At 39.1% G+C, this 18535-nt stretch overlaps 1 pseudogene; it reads right to left on the reverse strand.

Moving 5' to 3' along the window:
- Positions 1-8802: 8802 nt before the first annotated feature.
- LOC114685645 lies at positions 8803-13006 on the reverse strand (annotated as a pseudogene).
- Between the last annotated feature and the right edge of the window lie 5529 nt (positions 13007-18535).

The raw sequence follows: 18535 nt of genomic DNA on the forward strand, positions 1-18535 counted from the left end.
TCCTCTGTGCAATAACCCCCACAAGAAAGTTCATTTTGTGTTGTCCATATATTCACTGGAGTACAGTCAAATTCCTAGAGTCCAGCCCCGCCCCCCCTCCCAAGGGGGAATGAGTCTTTCTTCACCTGCATCTGTACCAGAAACCATCCGCTGAGGAGAACCTTGGTACGGCCAGAGTGGGGACAGGACCAGATCTCCATAGCCAGTGCCCTGTGGCTGCTGCCAAAGCGTAAGGCAAGCTCTCTCATGAGTAACAGGGCAGCTCTGCCTTGGACAGCTTCCAGCCTGGCTGTCCATTCTTTCTAGTATTATTCTTTATAATGCTTCAAGTCATAGCTATAGACAAGACAATGAGATGAGAGAAATAAATGAAAGAGATACAAACCAGAAAGGAAGGAGTCAAACCATCCCTATTTGCAGATAATAAGATCTTGTACTTCAGAGACCCTGGAGACCTCACCAGAAATCTCTTATGATGAAGAAACATTTTGAGAAAAGTAACAGGATACGAATTCAATTTTAAAGGTCAATAGCTTTTCTTATATGTATAAAAGCGTGCTAAGAACAAAATCAGAAAACATTCCATTGACAATAGTTTTTAAAAAAGAATGAGAGATAGACATAACAATGGACATAAAAGATGAAAATTTTAAAACATAAAAGAAAGAAGATTAAAAAAAAATAAGACACCAGAAAACGTAAACATCATCTGCTTTGGACTTGGATTGACATCAACAACAGTAAAAATATCTATATTATTAAAGGGGGACAATGGGTCCAATATAACACCCATTAAAATTCCAATGACATTCTTCACAGAGATAGAAAAACATAGAAACACAAAATACCCTGGATAGCCGAAATGATTCTGGATTGGTCAGAGAAATGGGGACAAGGGACAATACCAGAGTCACCATCATACTTAATTTGAATTTATACAATAGGGCCACAGTAACAAAAACAGCATGGTACTGACATAAAAACAGACATGTAGGTGAATGGAATAGAATTGAAGACCTAGAATTGAACCCACATAACTACACTGGTGTAATTCTTAACAAAGATGCTGAAAAACGTACATTGAAGAAAAGGTAGCCTCTTAAACAAATGTTACTAGGAAAATGGAGACTGGTGTGTGAAAGAACAAAGCTAGATTTCTAATTCTCATCTTGTACAAAAGTAAGTTCAAAGTGAATGAAATACTTAAAATAAGACTTGAAACTCTGAAATGGTTACACATAAACATGAGAAGAAATAGATGTAAGGAAAGGCTTTCTGAAAGAGTCTAGTAACTCAGGAAATGATACCAAGAACTGACAAATAAGATTACATGACATTAAAAACCTTCTGTACATGAAATCATATAATTAATTGAATGAAGGTAAGACTAAAGAATGGCAGATATCCTTTGCTAACTATATCTTGGACAGAGGATTAATAGCTAGACTATATAAAGAACTCCCCAAACTAAATACCCAAAACATAATTAATAAGTAGGATAGTGAAAATGGACAGACAGTTCTCAAAATATGAAATACAATAAAAGGTTCAACATCCTCAGCCATTAAGAAAATGCAAATTAAAACATTGAGTGTTTTTTTAATCACCCCAGTCAGGATTGCTATTATTAGGAAAAGAAGCAATGCTAAATACTGGTAAGGGTGTAGGAAAAAGAGAACTCTTACACACTGCTGATGAGAATGTAAACCCGTGAAATCACCATTGCAATCAACATGGAGGGTCCTAAAAAAACTAACATAGAACCCCCATTTGACTTCTTTATACCCACCAGACTCCAAATCAACACACCACAGTGAGGCTGCACAATGTTACTTTCAGCATTATGAGCAATAGCCTAGTTACAGAGTCAGCATACGTGTCTGTCAACAGATAGATGAATACAGACAATAGTTATATTCTCTGTTTGAAAATGGATTTAACTAGAAATTACATACTAAGAACACTAAGCTGGAAGGACAAATATCATGTGCTTTCTTTAATTTATTGGGCCTAAAATTCTTTACAGACATACAAAATCATGATATAAAAGCAGAAGAGAGATGGGGGGAGGGGAAGGAGACTAGCCAGTGTGGTTGATATATTGTGTACCCTAAAAAACTTATCTGGGGGTCAGAGAACAGAACAGCCACTATATTAAACATAGAGATTAGGCAGTGGTAGCACACACCTTTAATCCTAGCATTCTGGAGACAGAGATCCATCCAGATCTCTATGAATTCAAGGCCACACTGGAAGCAGCCAGGCATGATGACACACATCTTTAATCCCAGAACTTGAGATCTCATGCCTTGCTTGGGAAAGACACACACCTTTAATCCTGGGAAGTGATGGCAGGAAGCAGAAAGGTATATAAGGCATGAGGACCAGGAACTAGGGGCTTTTAGGCTTTTAAGCTTTCAGCAGCAGTTCAGGTGAGATCCATTCTGGATGAGGATTCAGAGGCTTCCAGTTTGAGGAAACAGGATCGGCTGAGAAGTTGGTGAGGTGCGGTTAGCTGTAGCTTGTTCTGCTTCTCTGATCTTTCAGCATTCACCCCAATATCTGGCTCCATGTATTTCATTTATAAGACCATTTAGAAATTCATATACAAGCCAGGCTAGAAGGAATTATGGGACTAGAGAAAAAAAAAACAGGAACTTGACAAATATAAACAAGGTATATGATATACTTGAAAGAAGTTATCTGTATACAGTTCAACACTATGTACAAAGAATATATTCCAATAGAAAAGGTACTTTCATTATGACAATACCTTATTGCTCAAGCACCACAATTTTCATAGAAATAAAATATATCAGGATAATTTCTATTTTTCTCCAGTGGAACTCTTAATCACATCCATAGCATATACCCTTAAAATTCTCATATTACTGAAAAGCATATGCTTTGAGAAAACAGAAATACATTATTATAGTTCAGGGGACACTTGGCTTCTCTTTCTAAATTGTGAGCTAAATGGGCTAATTTTTTTTATTTTTATTTGTTATTATTATTGGAGGGAAGATGTGTATGCCAAGGTCTGCAGGTAGAGCTCAGAGAATTTTGAGGATTCCTGTCACCATTATCAAACTTTTATAATGAGCCATTTTGCTAGCTTCATTTTGTTTGATTATTTGTTTATTGTGATGGTCCATCCTGAATCCTATTCTTCCAGCAACTTTGTGCTTATGCTGAGCAGTGGTGGTCATTCTATCTCACTCTCACCCTTATAATACCCTGTAGTAAGAGACATTCAGAATTATGTTTGCTCTTTTCTCACCACCCCATAGACATGAACAGCAGGGCGTTTTGGGCGGGGATAGCATTCAAAGTTTCTGGGCCATTTGACTCTATGTCCCCAGCTATGACTACACACTCTTTATAGGCTGGTATGTAGTCCTGGATCACAGCCAGGTAGTTCAGACTCAAGTCTGTTTGTAGGAAAGGAAATAGTCTGTGCTGACAGCCTTGGTTGGGCTCCTGACTTTGAGCACTCCTCTCTCCAATTTAGAATGCTCTTCATTAGCCTTGGTTCAGGGCTAACAAATCCCCATGAATCCCTCATTTTCCAGTTGTTCCTCTGGCTTGGAACCCTGTCCATGAGTGAGTACAGCATCAGATAACTTTTCTACTTTTGTTAGTGTCTGTGTCCTCCACAAGGCTATATAATCATGAGGTTCTTACTCAACATCATGGCTTTGATATTTGAAACGTGCTATTGAGCTAATGACAGGACTCACCTGACCTAGAATTAAAAATGACTATGTCCTACTAGGCTTTATCATTGCATTAAATGTAGATTAAAAAGAAAAGAAAGAAAAAAGACTAAGAGAAGTGACCAAAGGAAAGAGGGAAGGTCATGTTTTAATATACTCAGGATGCAGTATAAAATGCTCGTCTACAGACTCTAAAGGCATGCATTTATGTCTGCCTCTCAACAAGATACATAACACCAGAAAGAAAGATGTGGCCTCTTTATGCCACCTGTTTTCTTATCTGCAAAGATCTGAGCATTATCAAATGAATAGGGCATGGGCTGTGAGTTCATTATGAAGATCATGGAAAGTTGCACACACATTTAATACAGTAAAACAATACTACAGTTACATTACCACTCACAGTCCAGGCTACTCACAATCTTAATCAAAGACTTTGCTCTGAAAAAGCAGTCAGACAACCATCCTCACCACAGGACACTAACCTGATCTGTACTTTCAAATCCATTAGTTGGAAACAATAATAGTCTCCAAGACAGAGTGTTGGGTTATTTAGAAAAGTCTTTGATCACATGGTACACGCGCTTTTCTCCATTGAAGTCTGGTAAACTTCCCCCAAACAGTGGTAGCAACATGTAAGAAGAAGAAAATGTCAGTAAGGCTTAAATTTAAACCAGAACTACATTCATTGGTTGGCTTTGGCCGGTACCTTGATAGTTATTATGATTGGTTTCAGTGGTACTTGCCACACAAATTAGAGTCATTGAGTAGGGAACCTCACCAAAAGTGTCCTGATTGTTTGACTGATGTGGGAGATCTGCCCTGACTATAGGTGGCTCCTTTGGTAGAAGCCCAGATACCAAAGATACAGCAGAAGGAAAATCTTACCTTTCACTGGCTCCTCCTTCCCTCTTGTCAGGAATTAATCAGTACTGTTGGGGCCGGTGCTGATCCTAGACTGTTATCATCAGAGGCAGAGTATCCAAGCTTACATCTTGAACTAGAGACCAGCAGCTCTCCCAGAAACATTCTGCCTACTAGCGCCAGATTAGGACTACTGAGGCAACCAGAATCAAGGGTCAAGTAATTAATGAGTTCTTAGCTCTCATGTATGGTTCTGTTATTGTTATTATTTTAAAGCTAACCTTATTCACACACACACACACACACACACACACACACACACACACACACACACACATATATATATATATATATATATATATATATATATATATAATGTTATTAGTTCTGTTCTTCTAGAGAACCCTGATTAATACACCTGTGACAAATCACAGAATCAGGACAGCAAAGTACTGGGCACAGCAATGCTGAGATTTGCTCCCTAGACTCAGTGTTATGAGCTGAGTCATTATATTCCCTGGGATAATTAAGGACTCCAGAGCTCTGCTTCTGTCAGCTGAATAGAAAAGAAAGTTCTAGGACAGAATGAGCTGTCTTGAACTGCAGCAGTCATTGGGTCTAGCTGGAAGCAGAAGCTGGCTCTCGGTCAAAACTATAAAAGGACTGTGTTTGGAATAATGTGTAGCTAAGGAGCTGCTGACACTGCAGAGTCCCACAGAAGATCTCTAGGTTGCTTCGGACAGTACAATCAGGAGATCTCTTTATAGAAGTCAGATTTCCTTTGTGAGTAGAGGGTGCCAGGTTAGAACAGCTAACTATCCCAAGTCTACAAGTCTCCGTGTCCTTCATTCTGTATTTCACCAAGTAGAGGGATGTGAGTGTGATGGGGCACTGGAGGGAAGGGGGCGGGTAGGAGTCTGTGGGGTGGAGCGGTGCCAAGACAGCTTGTTTAGAAATGAGTATTCCAGCTTGGAAAGAAAAAAAAAATCAGTGATGACTGCTGTGCTGGAAAGCTAATGGATTATTTGAATAAAGCATTTGCTAGTTTAAACAAAACTAGGGGAAGCATAGCAGTTTCCAGCTAGCCTATATTTGGTCGGTGTAAAGATGTAGAATCTGTAATCAGCCTGAGAGATCTTCCATCAACAGTTCCAACCTCTCCCATCACACATCTCACTAATGCTGCTGTTTAAGAGGTGGACTTAGAGGGAATCAAAGAGATCTTTTTACATTAACAGTTCCGACCTCTCCCATCACACATCTCACTAATGCTGCTGTGTTAATATCTCATCTCTCTCTTCATGGAGGAGTTTATGATAAGGATGACTAAAGGGTATGTAGCTGAGGGGAGGAGAATGGAATGGAAGCATAAACTAATCTTTAAATTGTATAATCAGGTTCCAGAAGTTGACTTCATCTGCCTTAAGGGTTTTTTTTTTTTTAACAAATAAAACTCATAAAGAATAATAGAGCTGAGAGAAATATTTGAAAAAAAAAGATCTTTAGAACCATATCTACTTGAGAGTATAGATAAGGCCATATTTATCCTGAAATAGGGACTGATAATATCTGAGGGAAAAAATTCAGTTGCATAGTAATTCAGATGCATAAAAAGATACTCGGCATCTCTGAGCAAGAGACAGACAAATATTAGAAGAAAGGTATCCAAGAAAGAAGGAATTTTTAAATTTTTTAAATTAAATTTGGATTACCTATTATTTTAGATTATCAACACCATTGCATTAAACCCAAAGTATAGAAAAATCATGAAAACAGTATTTCACTTGTTCTCAATTCCAGATGTTTCTGTATTATAGAATACAATAATGGAAAATAAATTCAAAGCAAGTAAGCCCTATCAACCCCTATACTGTGAGGATTAGATTTCCTAGTCCTAAAGAATTGTTTGTTAGCTATTATTAGTTGGACTGTGTGTGTAGTAATAATTTTCCAAAACATGTAAAAATTAGAAATCTAAAAAGCTGCCAGCAATGGCACTGACCAGCTGTGGCTTGCTTTCTGGAGCAGTTCTGTTGATCACCAATCATCTTTTTTTTTTTTTAATGCGTAGAAGGTGATATCAAAATGTGAAAAGGAACCAACCCCAAAAGATTGGACCTCAGAAGGCACTGCTCAACCTACTGATTTGAAATCCTCAAAATGCATTCTCTTTGTAGCCTCTGTCCCTCAGTGATCCACTCAATGTTTAATAAAATTTGCTGTGCTTTGTTCAAAAGGACTTTAGCTACCTACACAAGTAAAACATAAACCTGGCTGGGTGGTAGTGGTGCATGCCTTTGATCCCAGCACTTGGAAAGCAGAGGCAGGTGGATCTCTGATTTCCGAGACCAGCCTGGTCTACAGAGCGAGTTCGAGGACAGGCTCCAAAGCTACACAGAGAAACTGTGTCTCGAAAAAAAGCCAAAAACCATAGATATGGAAGCTGAATTATGACTGCATATCACTTACACATAGATAGGGCATAATGGCCTCCATCCTAGATTAGATAATACTACTAAATCAAGGGACTGGACTTCCAGAGAACTCTTCCACCTGAACCCACTGTTAGCATTTAGACATTACCTGGCCCACCCTTGGGAACCCAGCAGGATGCACTTGCTAACATTCAGGCAAATACCTAGACAACCTAGGTTATGGCTGTAGCCTGGGCACATGCACTGAGCGGCTGCATAGTCTCTATACGCATGCGCTAAATCCCCTTATTAAAGGCAAACCCTCCCCACCTCTTTTTCTTTCTTCCTATCCCCACGAAGCCATGTCTGCACCCTTCTTCTCTTCCTCCTTTTCTATCTCTTCTTCCCTTCTTTTCTCTTCTTGTCTTATTCCTCCTCTCTTCAGCCCATAACTCCAAAGGCGCACTTTGTCCCTTCCTCCCCTCCCCCAATACGTTCTCCACGTGAGGCATGCCTTTGTAGGGCCCCTTGGCGCCAACCCGCCAAGGCTACCTTTCCACTGTTTTTATAACACCCACTCTTAGACAACGGTAAAGCACAGTCAGCAGCAGCAAACGGAAACAGGAAACAGGATTTCCAGAAAGGACTGGTTACAAGTACAAGCAATCCTGGACTCCTTAGTCACCATTTTTAATATTGCTGCCAACTGTAACAGATTCAAATCTGTATGCATGACAAAGTGGGGAAATGTCTCAAAATATAACAGTTTTAGACAAAGAACATACTGAAGATTACTTCTACAGTTAACTTTTACTTCTACAGTAAAAACAAAGGCAAACAGGGATTCCGTGCAACATTTACAAAGGAAAAGCATGCACTCTTGATACACTTTAAGTGTCTCCCAACAACAACAACAAAGGCCACAAAGATGAAAAACACGTGTCACCTTATGCAAAACTCCCTGAGGCTGAGACTAGCAATCAAGAATCAAAGTGGTCAAGTTAGCAGATGTCCAGTAGCAAAGCCATTGGTTCTGAATCTGGCAATTTGCATTTCCAGTTGAAGTCTGTCTTGGGTGTGTCTGCATCCAAGCTGACTTTATCTTATTACTTCAATGTTCATTGATTAATCAGCAGAAACAAGATTAATCTGACTATAAGCTTAAAGAAATAAGAGCTAGGTAGGATCCTACTGCTGAGCTCGCCAAAGCAACCATTGTTTAGAAAACATCACAGGACTTTAAACATGACAGTAACATAAATTTCATTCAGAAGAGTTATATTTCTGTAGTCCCAATAATCAGGAAAATCTTAATTATGGAAATATTATATCCTGACCACATCAAAAATTTAAAAAAAAAACATAAAGGAATATTTTCAGGAGTATTTAGTCCCAAGGTATGCACAGTTAAGACTATTCTCATAAAAATTCTCCTACAAGCAACTCTCCTCTCCCCTCTCCCCTCTCCCCCCTCTCCCCTCCCCCCTCTCCTCTCCCCTTTCTCCTCTCTCCTCTCTTCTTTTCTTGGAGAGGAAAAACCTTAGAAATTAACTACCAGTAATTTATTTAAAATGAGGGAGGAAAAAAATGATCTAATGTTTTAAGTTTTGGAATGCAGCACCTCAACACGCCTGAAACATTTTAGATTATAAAATCCAAGTGGTGCCTTGATAAGCCAATCATACAATTGTTCCAATTCTAATGTCCAATTCTAATGAACATCTCATGCCAATTAAACATCTCCTAATACAGAAGATTGGGTTAAAGAGTGATAAAATTCTGCTTGCTGCCCCCATACCCTGGTACTGTAATGCTTGTAGCTCCTCAAAGAGACACAGATGTCTAGTCTCAACACTCAACATTGTAGTAACTTTTTCTCAGACCATCCTCTCAATAGTGTCCACATTCCTTTATGTTGTTTTGAACTACGATGTCTGTAACAGCATCAAAAACAAACTGCACATGTTTTGGTGTTTATGGCACAATCGAAATTGGTGTACATCTCCTTGGTAGCTTTTTTCTGTTCAGATCTTTAAACTGGCCCTAAATGTAAGCAACTGCCTCTTATATTGGAACCTGTGTTTCTGGGCATCTGACTGTTAATAGATTCCTCTTTATTTTTTTCCCCTGAAAGGGGTTTTTCTTATTAAGACAGGGAATGATTGAAGCATCTGTAAACAACTGACTGTTAGAAATGCTATAAATACTTTCATATGTTGATGCATTTGGTTCATTTCCACATCATCTGCCAGAACGAGGTCACATTCAGTGAGTGCTACACAGGAGGTGATTGTTCTCACTCCCTCAAACCATCCTGATTTTTGTTCACCTACATCACACATTTTGAAGTGTAGCTCTCTCAAGATTAATTGTGTCTCTACAATGCCTGTAGTCTTCAACTTGTCCACTCTTGTCTTGATAAGTGGGAATGCAGCTGGTTTGGGGTATTCTACCCAAATTTCTTGGGTAATATGAAATAGAATCATTGAGTTGATATTCCATGGATCTGCTGAACCATGATTGCACACCATCTCATCATAACCATGTATGGAGAGGGCATGAGTTCATTGTGCTCACAGATAAGCACTAAGGGAAACAAAAATGCTAGGGACCCAGGCTTGTCTCTTCAATAGAAGGCATATGTATACCTGTTTTTCTGCTAGAAGACTGGGAATACTTGTAGTTAATAAGTTGGTGACCTTTACCATCTATAGGGCCAGGCCACACAGGAACCCCCCAGACTATTATGCTTATCTAAGACTTTCTCACCCTAAACTGCTGTGGTATATTCTGTATGCTGTAAATGTGTTGCTCTCGTGATTGGTTAATAAATTAGAGTGCTGATTGGCTAGTAGCCAGGCAGGTAGTATAGGCGGGACAAAGAGAGAGAAGAACTCTGGGAAGTAGAAGGCTGAGGCAGAGAGACGCTGCCAGTCACCATGATTAGAAGCATGATGTAAGATACCGGTAGGCCATGGGCCACATGGCAAGGTATAGATTTATAGAAATGGGTTAATTTAAGATATAAGAACTAGATAGCAAGAAGCCTGCCATGGCCATACAGTTTATAAGTAATATAAGCTTCTGAGTGATTATTTTATAAGTGGGCTGTGGGACTGCTGGGGCTTGGTGGGATCCAGAGAGAAACTTCAGCTACACTAAACTGTTATCTTGAGCATTGTTTCTCAGTAGTACCCATCTTTAAGGGAGATATCACATGTTCTTTGTAGCTTAGTGACCTCTACACGTTCTGTATGAGTGAGACCACCCCTGATCCTCTCCTGGGAGCATAAGCTGCCTTAAGCTTTATTTGTGCACTTGGGATTGAGATGATTGTTACCAGGAAACTTTTTTCCAAAGTTATGCTTAAATGCCTAAAAATAAACTACCCAGTATTAGACTCTTTAGCTGGCTTTTGGGACCCTACTCCTCATACTGGATTGCCTTGTCTAGCCTAAATATGAGGGGAGGTGCCTAGTCTTACTGTAACTCCATATGCCATGTTTGGTTGATATCTAAGGGAAACCTGCCCTTTTCTGAACAGAAATGGAGGAGCAGTGTAGGGGGGTGCAGAAGGGAGGTAGGGGGGTGGACTGGGAGAAGAGGAGGGGGTTAAAACTGTGGTCAGGATGTAAACAACAACAACAATAATAATAATAAATTATTTTTTAAATAGTAATAAAAAGAAAAAGGAAAGTAGGCCAAACTCAGAAAGAAAGAAAAAAAGGTACCTGACCAGATTGCAGAGAAGCCTGAGATGATGAGATGATACCTGACTAAGAGGGCCTGTGCTTGTTCTTCAGTAAGGAACCGTGGCAGAAAGATGTGCTCCTTAACCTGGGATGGTGGGCTGAGGAAAGATTCTGAAAGATTCTGAAGCAAAAAGGGCATAGAATTCTGAAAGTCTTAAAGAAGCTTCCAGATAGAGGACACAAGAAAGTCAAGAAAGAGACAGGAAGCCGGGCGGTGGTGGCGCACACCTTTAATCCCAGCACTCGGGAGGCAGAGCCAGGCGGATCTCTGTGAGTTCGAGGCCAGCCTGGGCTACCAAGTGAGCTCCAGGAAAGGCGCAAAGCTACACAGAGAAACCCTGTCTCGAAAAACCAAAAAAAAAAAAAAAAAAAAAGAAAGAAAGAGACAGGAACTAGATTGCAAGGGTCCTGCCAGCCACATGTGGAACAGTGGCCTGTGTCTTGAGAAATTCAATGAATCGCTGGAATAAATCAAGCAGGAGTGATGAGAGGAGAGGGGAAATTATCATTTCTGTCTCCTGACTGATTATTATTCCTGGAGTTCAAGGGACTGTTGTACTGAAGACAGAGAGATCAAAGAAGAGAGTTCAAGAAAGCAATGATAAAAGCAGAAAAGAATCATTCCCTCATTTGAGTCTATCACGAACATTTTCAAAGCATGTGATAAGTCCTGTGAGAGTGAGGGAGACTACAGAGGATGGGTGTTAAATAAACAATGCAGAAGAAAATCAGAGAATATTAAGTGACTGTAGACAAAAGATGAGAATTTCTAAAAGGTTTTGAGATTGTGTTGGGTCTAACAAGAACCATCATTGATTCATAGCACAATCACTGCTCCTAAAAGGAGCCAGAGGATGACAAAGCACAAAGAACCTCAGCACTCAGCACTGTGTTCTGAAAGGTCATTAGTTTGTTTAGTTGGTTGGTTTTGACCCTGACCAATTTTCATCTAAAGTACTATTAGGCAGCTAGTTATCTAACAAATAGGAGTCTTTCTTTAGCATTTGAAAATTTTAATTGAAAAGTAGTTGTGTGTTGAATAAATTCACCATTGGTAAGATAGTGTGGTGGGTGTTTGATTGCATTTTGTCTCTTACTAAATAGGAAACTATGACTTTGAGTAAGTGACCTGCTTGAAGCCATATACATAAGCAGTTAGTGGGACTGGGATTCAAAGCCTGTGACTTTAATTACTATATCACCATATACCTGCTGAGTAAAACCTCTTGATAATTTATATTCTTTAGGTAAATATTATAAAAATGTTTGTTTGGAGAGTCCACATTATCTTAGACGTTGAAAGACTATGTCTTACTATTGTTTGATTAGATAGATGGTTCTGATGTGAATTTCCTGGGTAATTCAAAGATCTAGATCATAGATACATAACAACAGCATTTTTCTATGTGTGTAGGTAACCACACTACACTAAGTATTAGGCTACTTATTGAAGCAGCACCTTCATTTTAATTTGGAGCTTTCTCTTTGTACCTGAAAGAAACTTATATAAGTAGCAGATGTCACAGGAGACTAAGAAGTCTCTCATGTCTCTGAGCAAGTTTAAAGACATGCAGACATTCCTAAGAATCTTATTTTGGAGGGGAGTGGGTTGTCTGTTTCAGTGCAGGTAGAACAGACTCTCCTTAGAGCCCCTCCAGAGGTGTTTGGTTTGTTTCAAATTTAGGATTTCATCGTAAGAGCACTGCAGTATAGACTAATATGCAGTTACATCAATCATCAAGGGACTTGATGACATATACATATGTATGTATATTTGGAGTTTTCAAAAGATCTATTAATAATTCTTAAGGAATTTTTTCTATTATTTTGTATTATATTTGCTATGCTCTGATCAATAACTTATATAATTTAATTTTCATGTGTAGATATTATACAGGACTATTCTCTGTTGTGGAAATTCTGCCATTTGGTCTAATGACCAATTGAATGGAGTGTTTGGGTCTGATGGGCATGGTCTTCTCTGAAGATATGTGACCCCTTAAAAACTGTGGAGGGTGTGTCCTGCTCTCTCTCTTGGGTGGTCGGAGCAGGAGCGAGCAGTGGAGAAGCATGACTTGCAGTTTGATTCCATCACCCTTGAGCGGAACAGCAAGCAGGATAGCGGCAGCTGAATCAGTGTCAACCTCTCAGCTCTGTTCTGTGTCATGAATGTACCTTATAGATTTCATTCCTTAATAAATCTTACCTGGCCCCATGCTTCTGTGTCCTGCTTTAATTCTCCAAGCCAAATGGCCACCATCTTCAGGAGTTTGACTGAATGTGTTCACAAAAATTCCTAACATCTGGGCTTGTTGACTGTTGACATTCCATCATAGAAGAAAGGAGTTGAGAAGGTCATAGGACTCTCGCCTGAGTATCCAGGCAATCCCTCCCAACCAGTTGTAACAGCCTCTAGAGATGTAGGAGGAGCTATAGTACAATGTCTTAGAAGGACCAATAGAGGGAGCTCCACCTACAGAACCATTAGAAAGTTAGATTATCTGTGGGGTGCAGATTCCAGGGTCCCTGTTCTAAGTCCACCTATGTTCCTGCCCATAACCTCTCACCAATTGCTCTGTAAATAAACCTAATAAACTCATTGCTTCCCTCAGGTGATCTTTGTTGGGATCACACTTCGGGTTATTATTGGGACCTCATGATGGGGGTTGTGTGAATGTTGCCTTGTCCCCTCCACCACCACTATTCCTAGAGAAAATTCTCACAGCTGTACATGAAGAAATCATTATACATTTTGGGACTGGATATATAGCTTAGTGAAAACTTCTCTTGCAGAGGACTGAAGTTTGATTCACAGAACTCATGTCAGGTGGCTCACAACTGCCTAAAACTCTGGCTCCAGGGGTATCCAATGTCTCTTGGCCTCCACCTACACTCACATGCAGAAATACACACACATACACTTAATTAAAAATGATTTTTAAAAATTGTGAAAAGTATCAGTATGATTTTTTTGAAATTTTTATTGTTAGTTATCTATGCTGGCTAGTTTTATGTCAGCTTGACACAAGTTAGAATTATCTGAAAGAAGGGAACTTCAACTGAGAAAATGTCTTCATAAGATCTGACTGTAGGGCATTTTCTTAATTGATTGATGAGAGAGAGCCCAGTACACTGTGGGTGGTGCCATCCCTAGGCTGGTGGTCTTAGGTTCTATAATAAAGCAGGCTGAGCAAGCCATGATAAGAAAGCCAGTATGCAGCTCTCTTTATGGCATCTGCATCAGCTCCTGCCTCCAGGTTCCTGCCGTGTTTAAATTTCTGTCCTGACTTCTTTCGATGATGAACAGTGATATGGAAGTGTAAGCTGAATAAACCTTTTCCTTCCCAAGTTGCTTTGGTTATGGTATTTTTGTCACAGCAATAGTAACCTTAACTATGACAGTTATCTCTTTCATATTTCATCCTCTGCCCTGCCCTCCTATTCCCCCAATGGGTTACTACTTATGGAATTTTTAGTGAGTTCCCACAGATTCCCAAACATTACAAGCTATTGCCAATGCTCTTTGTAACAGTCTGGAACTTGATAGTAAGACCCTATTGCTGAGGATATCACATATTTGAGTCAAAGTACATGGAAAAACTCAAGCCAGTACTCACCTGTAAACTTCAAGCCTAGTGGATGGCTTTCATAGTGCTGGAAGATGCTATGCATACTAACAGAGGAAAAAGTAATCACCAATCTTACCCAGCTGAGAATCCAAGAAGCTGCAACATAGGCTTGGCAAGACAGGTCCTAGTGATGTAATAGTGGCACAAGGGTCATGAAAGTAACCAACCTGATACCTACATCACTGTGGCCAGACAGGTTATAATAGGCCCAGGGGAGAACCTAGTAGTAGGAGGAGGAGGAAGAGGAGGAGAAGGAGGATTAGTAGTTGTAGTAGTAATAGTAGTCGTAGTACTGACAGTAGTAGTATAAATAGATATAATATTAAATTGACTACTAATGATTTATGATTATCCCCAGACACTAATGTATATCTAAACTCTCATAAGAAAAACTTCTATTTGTAATATATAGTGACCAACAGAGACCCTCAATTGGTCAAGTGCAGAGAATAAGAGACTGTGTAATGCTCAGCCCAAAACAATACATCTATATCATACCTCCTTATCCCAAGGTCTAGTGAGCCTAGGGATCACTATGAAAGAAGGGTCATAAAGACTGTAAGAATCGTAAGTGCTGGATGACTACAGGAAAATAATTATTTCCAAATATAGGGTAATTACACAAGCAAATTTATAGTGGTTATGAGAACATGTACAAAACCTGTGTAAGTTCAAGCCAGAAAAAAATTCCCAGCATGTAGAGGGGGTTTAGGAACAAAACCCCACCCCTAACTAAGGAGTTATTGGCAATTAGTAGTGTCTGGGAGAGGAAGTGTCTGTTTTCTATAAGGGTAAGGCTCCTGGTGGCTTGACCATGTCCCAGTGAAGAGCATGGTCACACATTCAAGAATATATGAGCAGCACAAAGTGTACTTGACAAGGTAAAAAAGAACACAAACTTGAGCAGGTAGAGAATGGGATGGAAGTGTATCTTAAAAGAGTGGAGGGAAGGTACAAAAATGATCAAAATACAATGTATAAAATTCTCAAAGAACTAATAAAAACTGAGAAAAAATATATTAAATAAAAATAGACTTTTGTTCATAAAACAGTGAGTAAAGTTTTTTCTCAATGGTTCAAATCAACTTAAAAGGGGAATTTAGAGAAACTGAAAGATTTTTGTGGTCACTAGAGTGTATGGATAACTGTTCTAGACAACTTCTTTGACAGCCAACATTTGTCTAGATGTTTAGTTTTAGTTCTAAAAACAGTCTCTTTGCAATTTGTCCTACCTCAGGCAACACACTACTTGAAATGTGTAGTGAAAAGAGAGAAGAAAGTTTAATAGCTTTAATTAAGTCTGAACAACTCTTCACATTCACACCAACTGTGTGCATATGTTGAGGTTTACATTATTTCCTTTTTCTGAGAGCTGCTCATTAATTGGAGAACAGACTTGTCCTAAATAATGTTTTGGCGATTTCACATTGCAGTGGGTAGTTTATAAACACTAAAGCATTGTGTTTGCCGTTGTCCTATGAAAACTATGCCAAAGTGTACATTTTCCTACAGTAAAATTTCACTCGTTTGCATCTTTCCAAAGCTAAAAAGAAAAAAAAATGATATATTGGATGATTGCCACATGACTCTGAAACTATGTATTGTATATTGAAACAATTTTAAAACACAGTAAAACTCAGTAATTGAACATATAGGTTAGTGAAAAATGCACGTGCTTTGCCAAAAGGCTACCCACAAATGAAAAACCTGTTTCTAGACACTAATTCATTGCTACAAAAAAAGGTTCAAGACTTCTATTTACTTGATCAGTTATTGTGAAGCCTATCTTTATTTGTAGCTGTTGTGGCAAAATAGTTGGTAGTTCCAGCAAGGGAGGGAAGAGCTTTAAAAATGATCTTCTGCTACTCAGACCTACATCAGCAATCAGGGTGAATCAAACAGTGAAATGCAGATCTATCAAATCATCAAAAAGATGGAAGAGTACCACAGGACTTATAGCTCAGGTAGAGTGGACTCCTGTTTCTCAGTATCCTGGGTATCATTTCCATATATGGATATCTGTCTGTGTGGAGTAAAAGCACATTAAAAAGTAGGCAGGACAGGAGAGCCGGGTCCTGAGTGAACAGGGTTGTCATCCTGTCAGGAAAACCAGGTGACATGAAGCTAATGCATTCCAGAATACCAGGTCTTTTCAGAAGCCTACATTTGTCAAAATGTTCACAAGCAGAAATGCGGCAGTGATGGCAATAGGGAAGCTGGAGTCTCCAATGCTTGTACCTTGGGTACTCTTAGGATAGCCATGCCTGGCAAAACTGGGGCAGAGGCAGAAGTGTCATTAACTGAACGAAGTGGGTGACTGACACTTCATGCTTTGAACCCCACATTAACATAGCAACAAAATCTTTAACATAATATGGTATGAAGCAAGAAAAAATGTAAAAGGAACCAAACTACTAAATCAAAAGATGATGACTAATGAAAGGATCACAAAAGAGCAGTGACGTGACTTTCTTTGATTCATTTTATGAAAGATAACATCGGTTTCTCATGTTTTTATGTTGTTCTACCATCACTTTCTTTCTCTTAACCCTCATTTCTTAATTTTAGATTAAATTTATTTATTGAACTGCACTTTAAAAGCCATGCCATGATTAGAGTTTGCTTTGTTTTGTTTTGTTTTGTTTATGTTATGTTAGATTAAAGTATCAGTACAGCATTCTGAGGAATTTGCTGTGAGTCCAAAGAGAGATGAGTAAAACCAAATTTGTGGCAAGTGTCTGCAGCAGCTCAGCAGCTCTCCAGCCAGTAAAACCAAGTTTATTCGTTAAACCTTCAGAGATATTTCAATATATAAACATCAACATTGTGTTGATGATAATTACACACCATCTGATGATGACATTTCTGAAATAGAAAACCTGGGAGTCACATGAGTAAAGCAGCCCCAGAGAGTGTGGAGTTCAAGTAGTAGGTTTAAGATTCACATGCAGAGCTGCATTTTAAAATTTCTATGAGCATCATAGCCAGCAAAACCAGGTCTCAACACATGGCCAGTAACTATTTTAGAATGTCTTCAACATCCCTAGTCATCAGGGAAGTGCAAATTAAAATTACATTGAGATATCATTCCAACCCATTCAGCATGACTGAGCTAAAAAATCTGAGCTGGGTGATGGTGGTATTCACCTTTAACCCCAGCACTCAGGTGGTGGAGGCAGGCAGATTTCTGTGAATTCAAGGCCAGCTTGGTCTACAGAGTGAGTTCTAGGAAAGCCAGAGCTACACAGAGAACCCCTGTTTCAAAACACCAAAAGAAGAAGAGGAGAAGGAAGAGAAGAAGAAGGAGGAGGGGGAGGAGGAAAAGAAGAAGGGGAAGAAGGAGGAGGAGGAGGAGAAGGAGAAGGAAAGGAGAGGAAGAAGTCTGACAACAATGTTGGAGAGGATGTAAGGAAACAGGAACACTTTTCACTACTGGTGGAGGTGCAAATTGATATAGTCATTATGGAGATCAGTTTGGAAGGTCCTCCAAAACATAAAAAATATACCTGCCAAATGATCATGTATTCCACTCCAGAGAACATATATACCCAGAGAATTTCATATCCTACCATAGAGATATTTGCACATACATGTTTCTTGCACCTCTGTTTACTAGCAAGGAAGTGGAACTAACCTAAATGTCCATCAACAAATGAATGGGTAATAAAAATGTGGTACCCATATAAATTGAATATTATTCAATTATAAAGGAAATATGAAATCTACAGGGAACTAGATGAACTTAGATTGTATTATATTAAGCACAGTCACACAATCTCAGAGAAAAAATCCCACACATTCTCCCTCATCTGTAGATTCTAGCCTATACTGTATACTTATTTATATGTAAAGCTGTAAGTGTGGGTGCAGAATAACAATTAGAAAGAAAACCAAGAAGGGCTATTTGGTGATGAGAAAGGAAAAATGCAGGCAAAAGGACACATGGGTCCTTTTGACCATACAAACCTAATTGCTTCCCTAGTTGCAACTCTGCCAGTTTTTTTTTTTCATTTTTGTGGTGGATAAGTGCATAAAAATGTATTTGTCAGTAAATGGCTTTAGAATGGCCATTTTAACTGTGTAGAAGTTCACTGAGATGCATAAAGTTTGGGGCTGGGCAGTTGTTTGAGTGGCATGCTTAATCTAGCTGTGGTATTTTT

The sequence above is a fragment of the Peromyscus leucopus genome, chromosome 5, assembly GCF_004664715.2.
Source record: "Peromyscus leucopus breed LL Stock chromosome 5, UCI_PerLeu_2.1, whole genome shotgun sequence".
NCBI lineage: Eukaryota > Metazoa > Chordata > Mammalia > Rodentia > Cricetidae > Peromyscus > Peromyscus leucopus.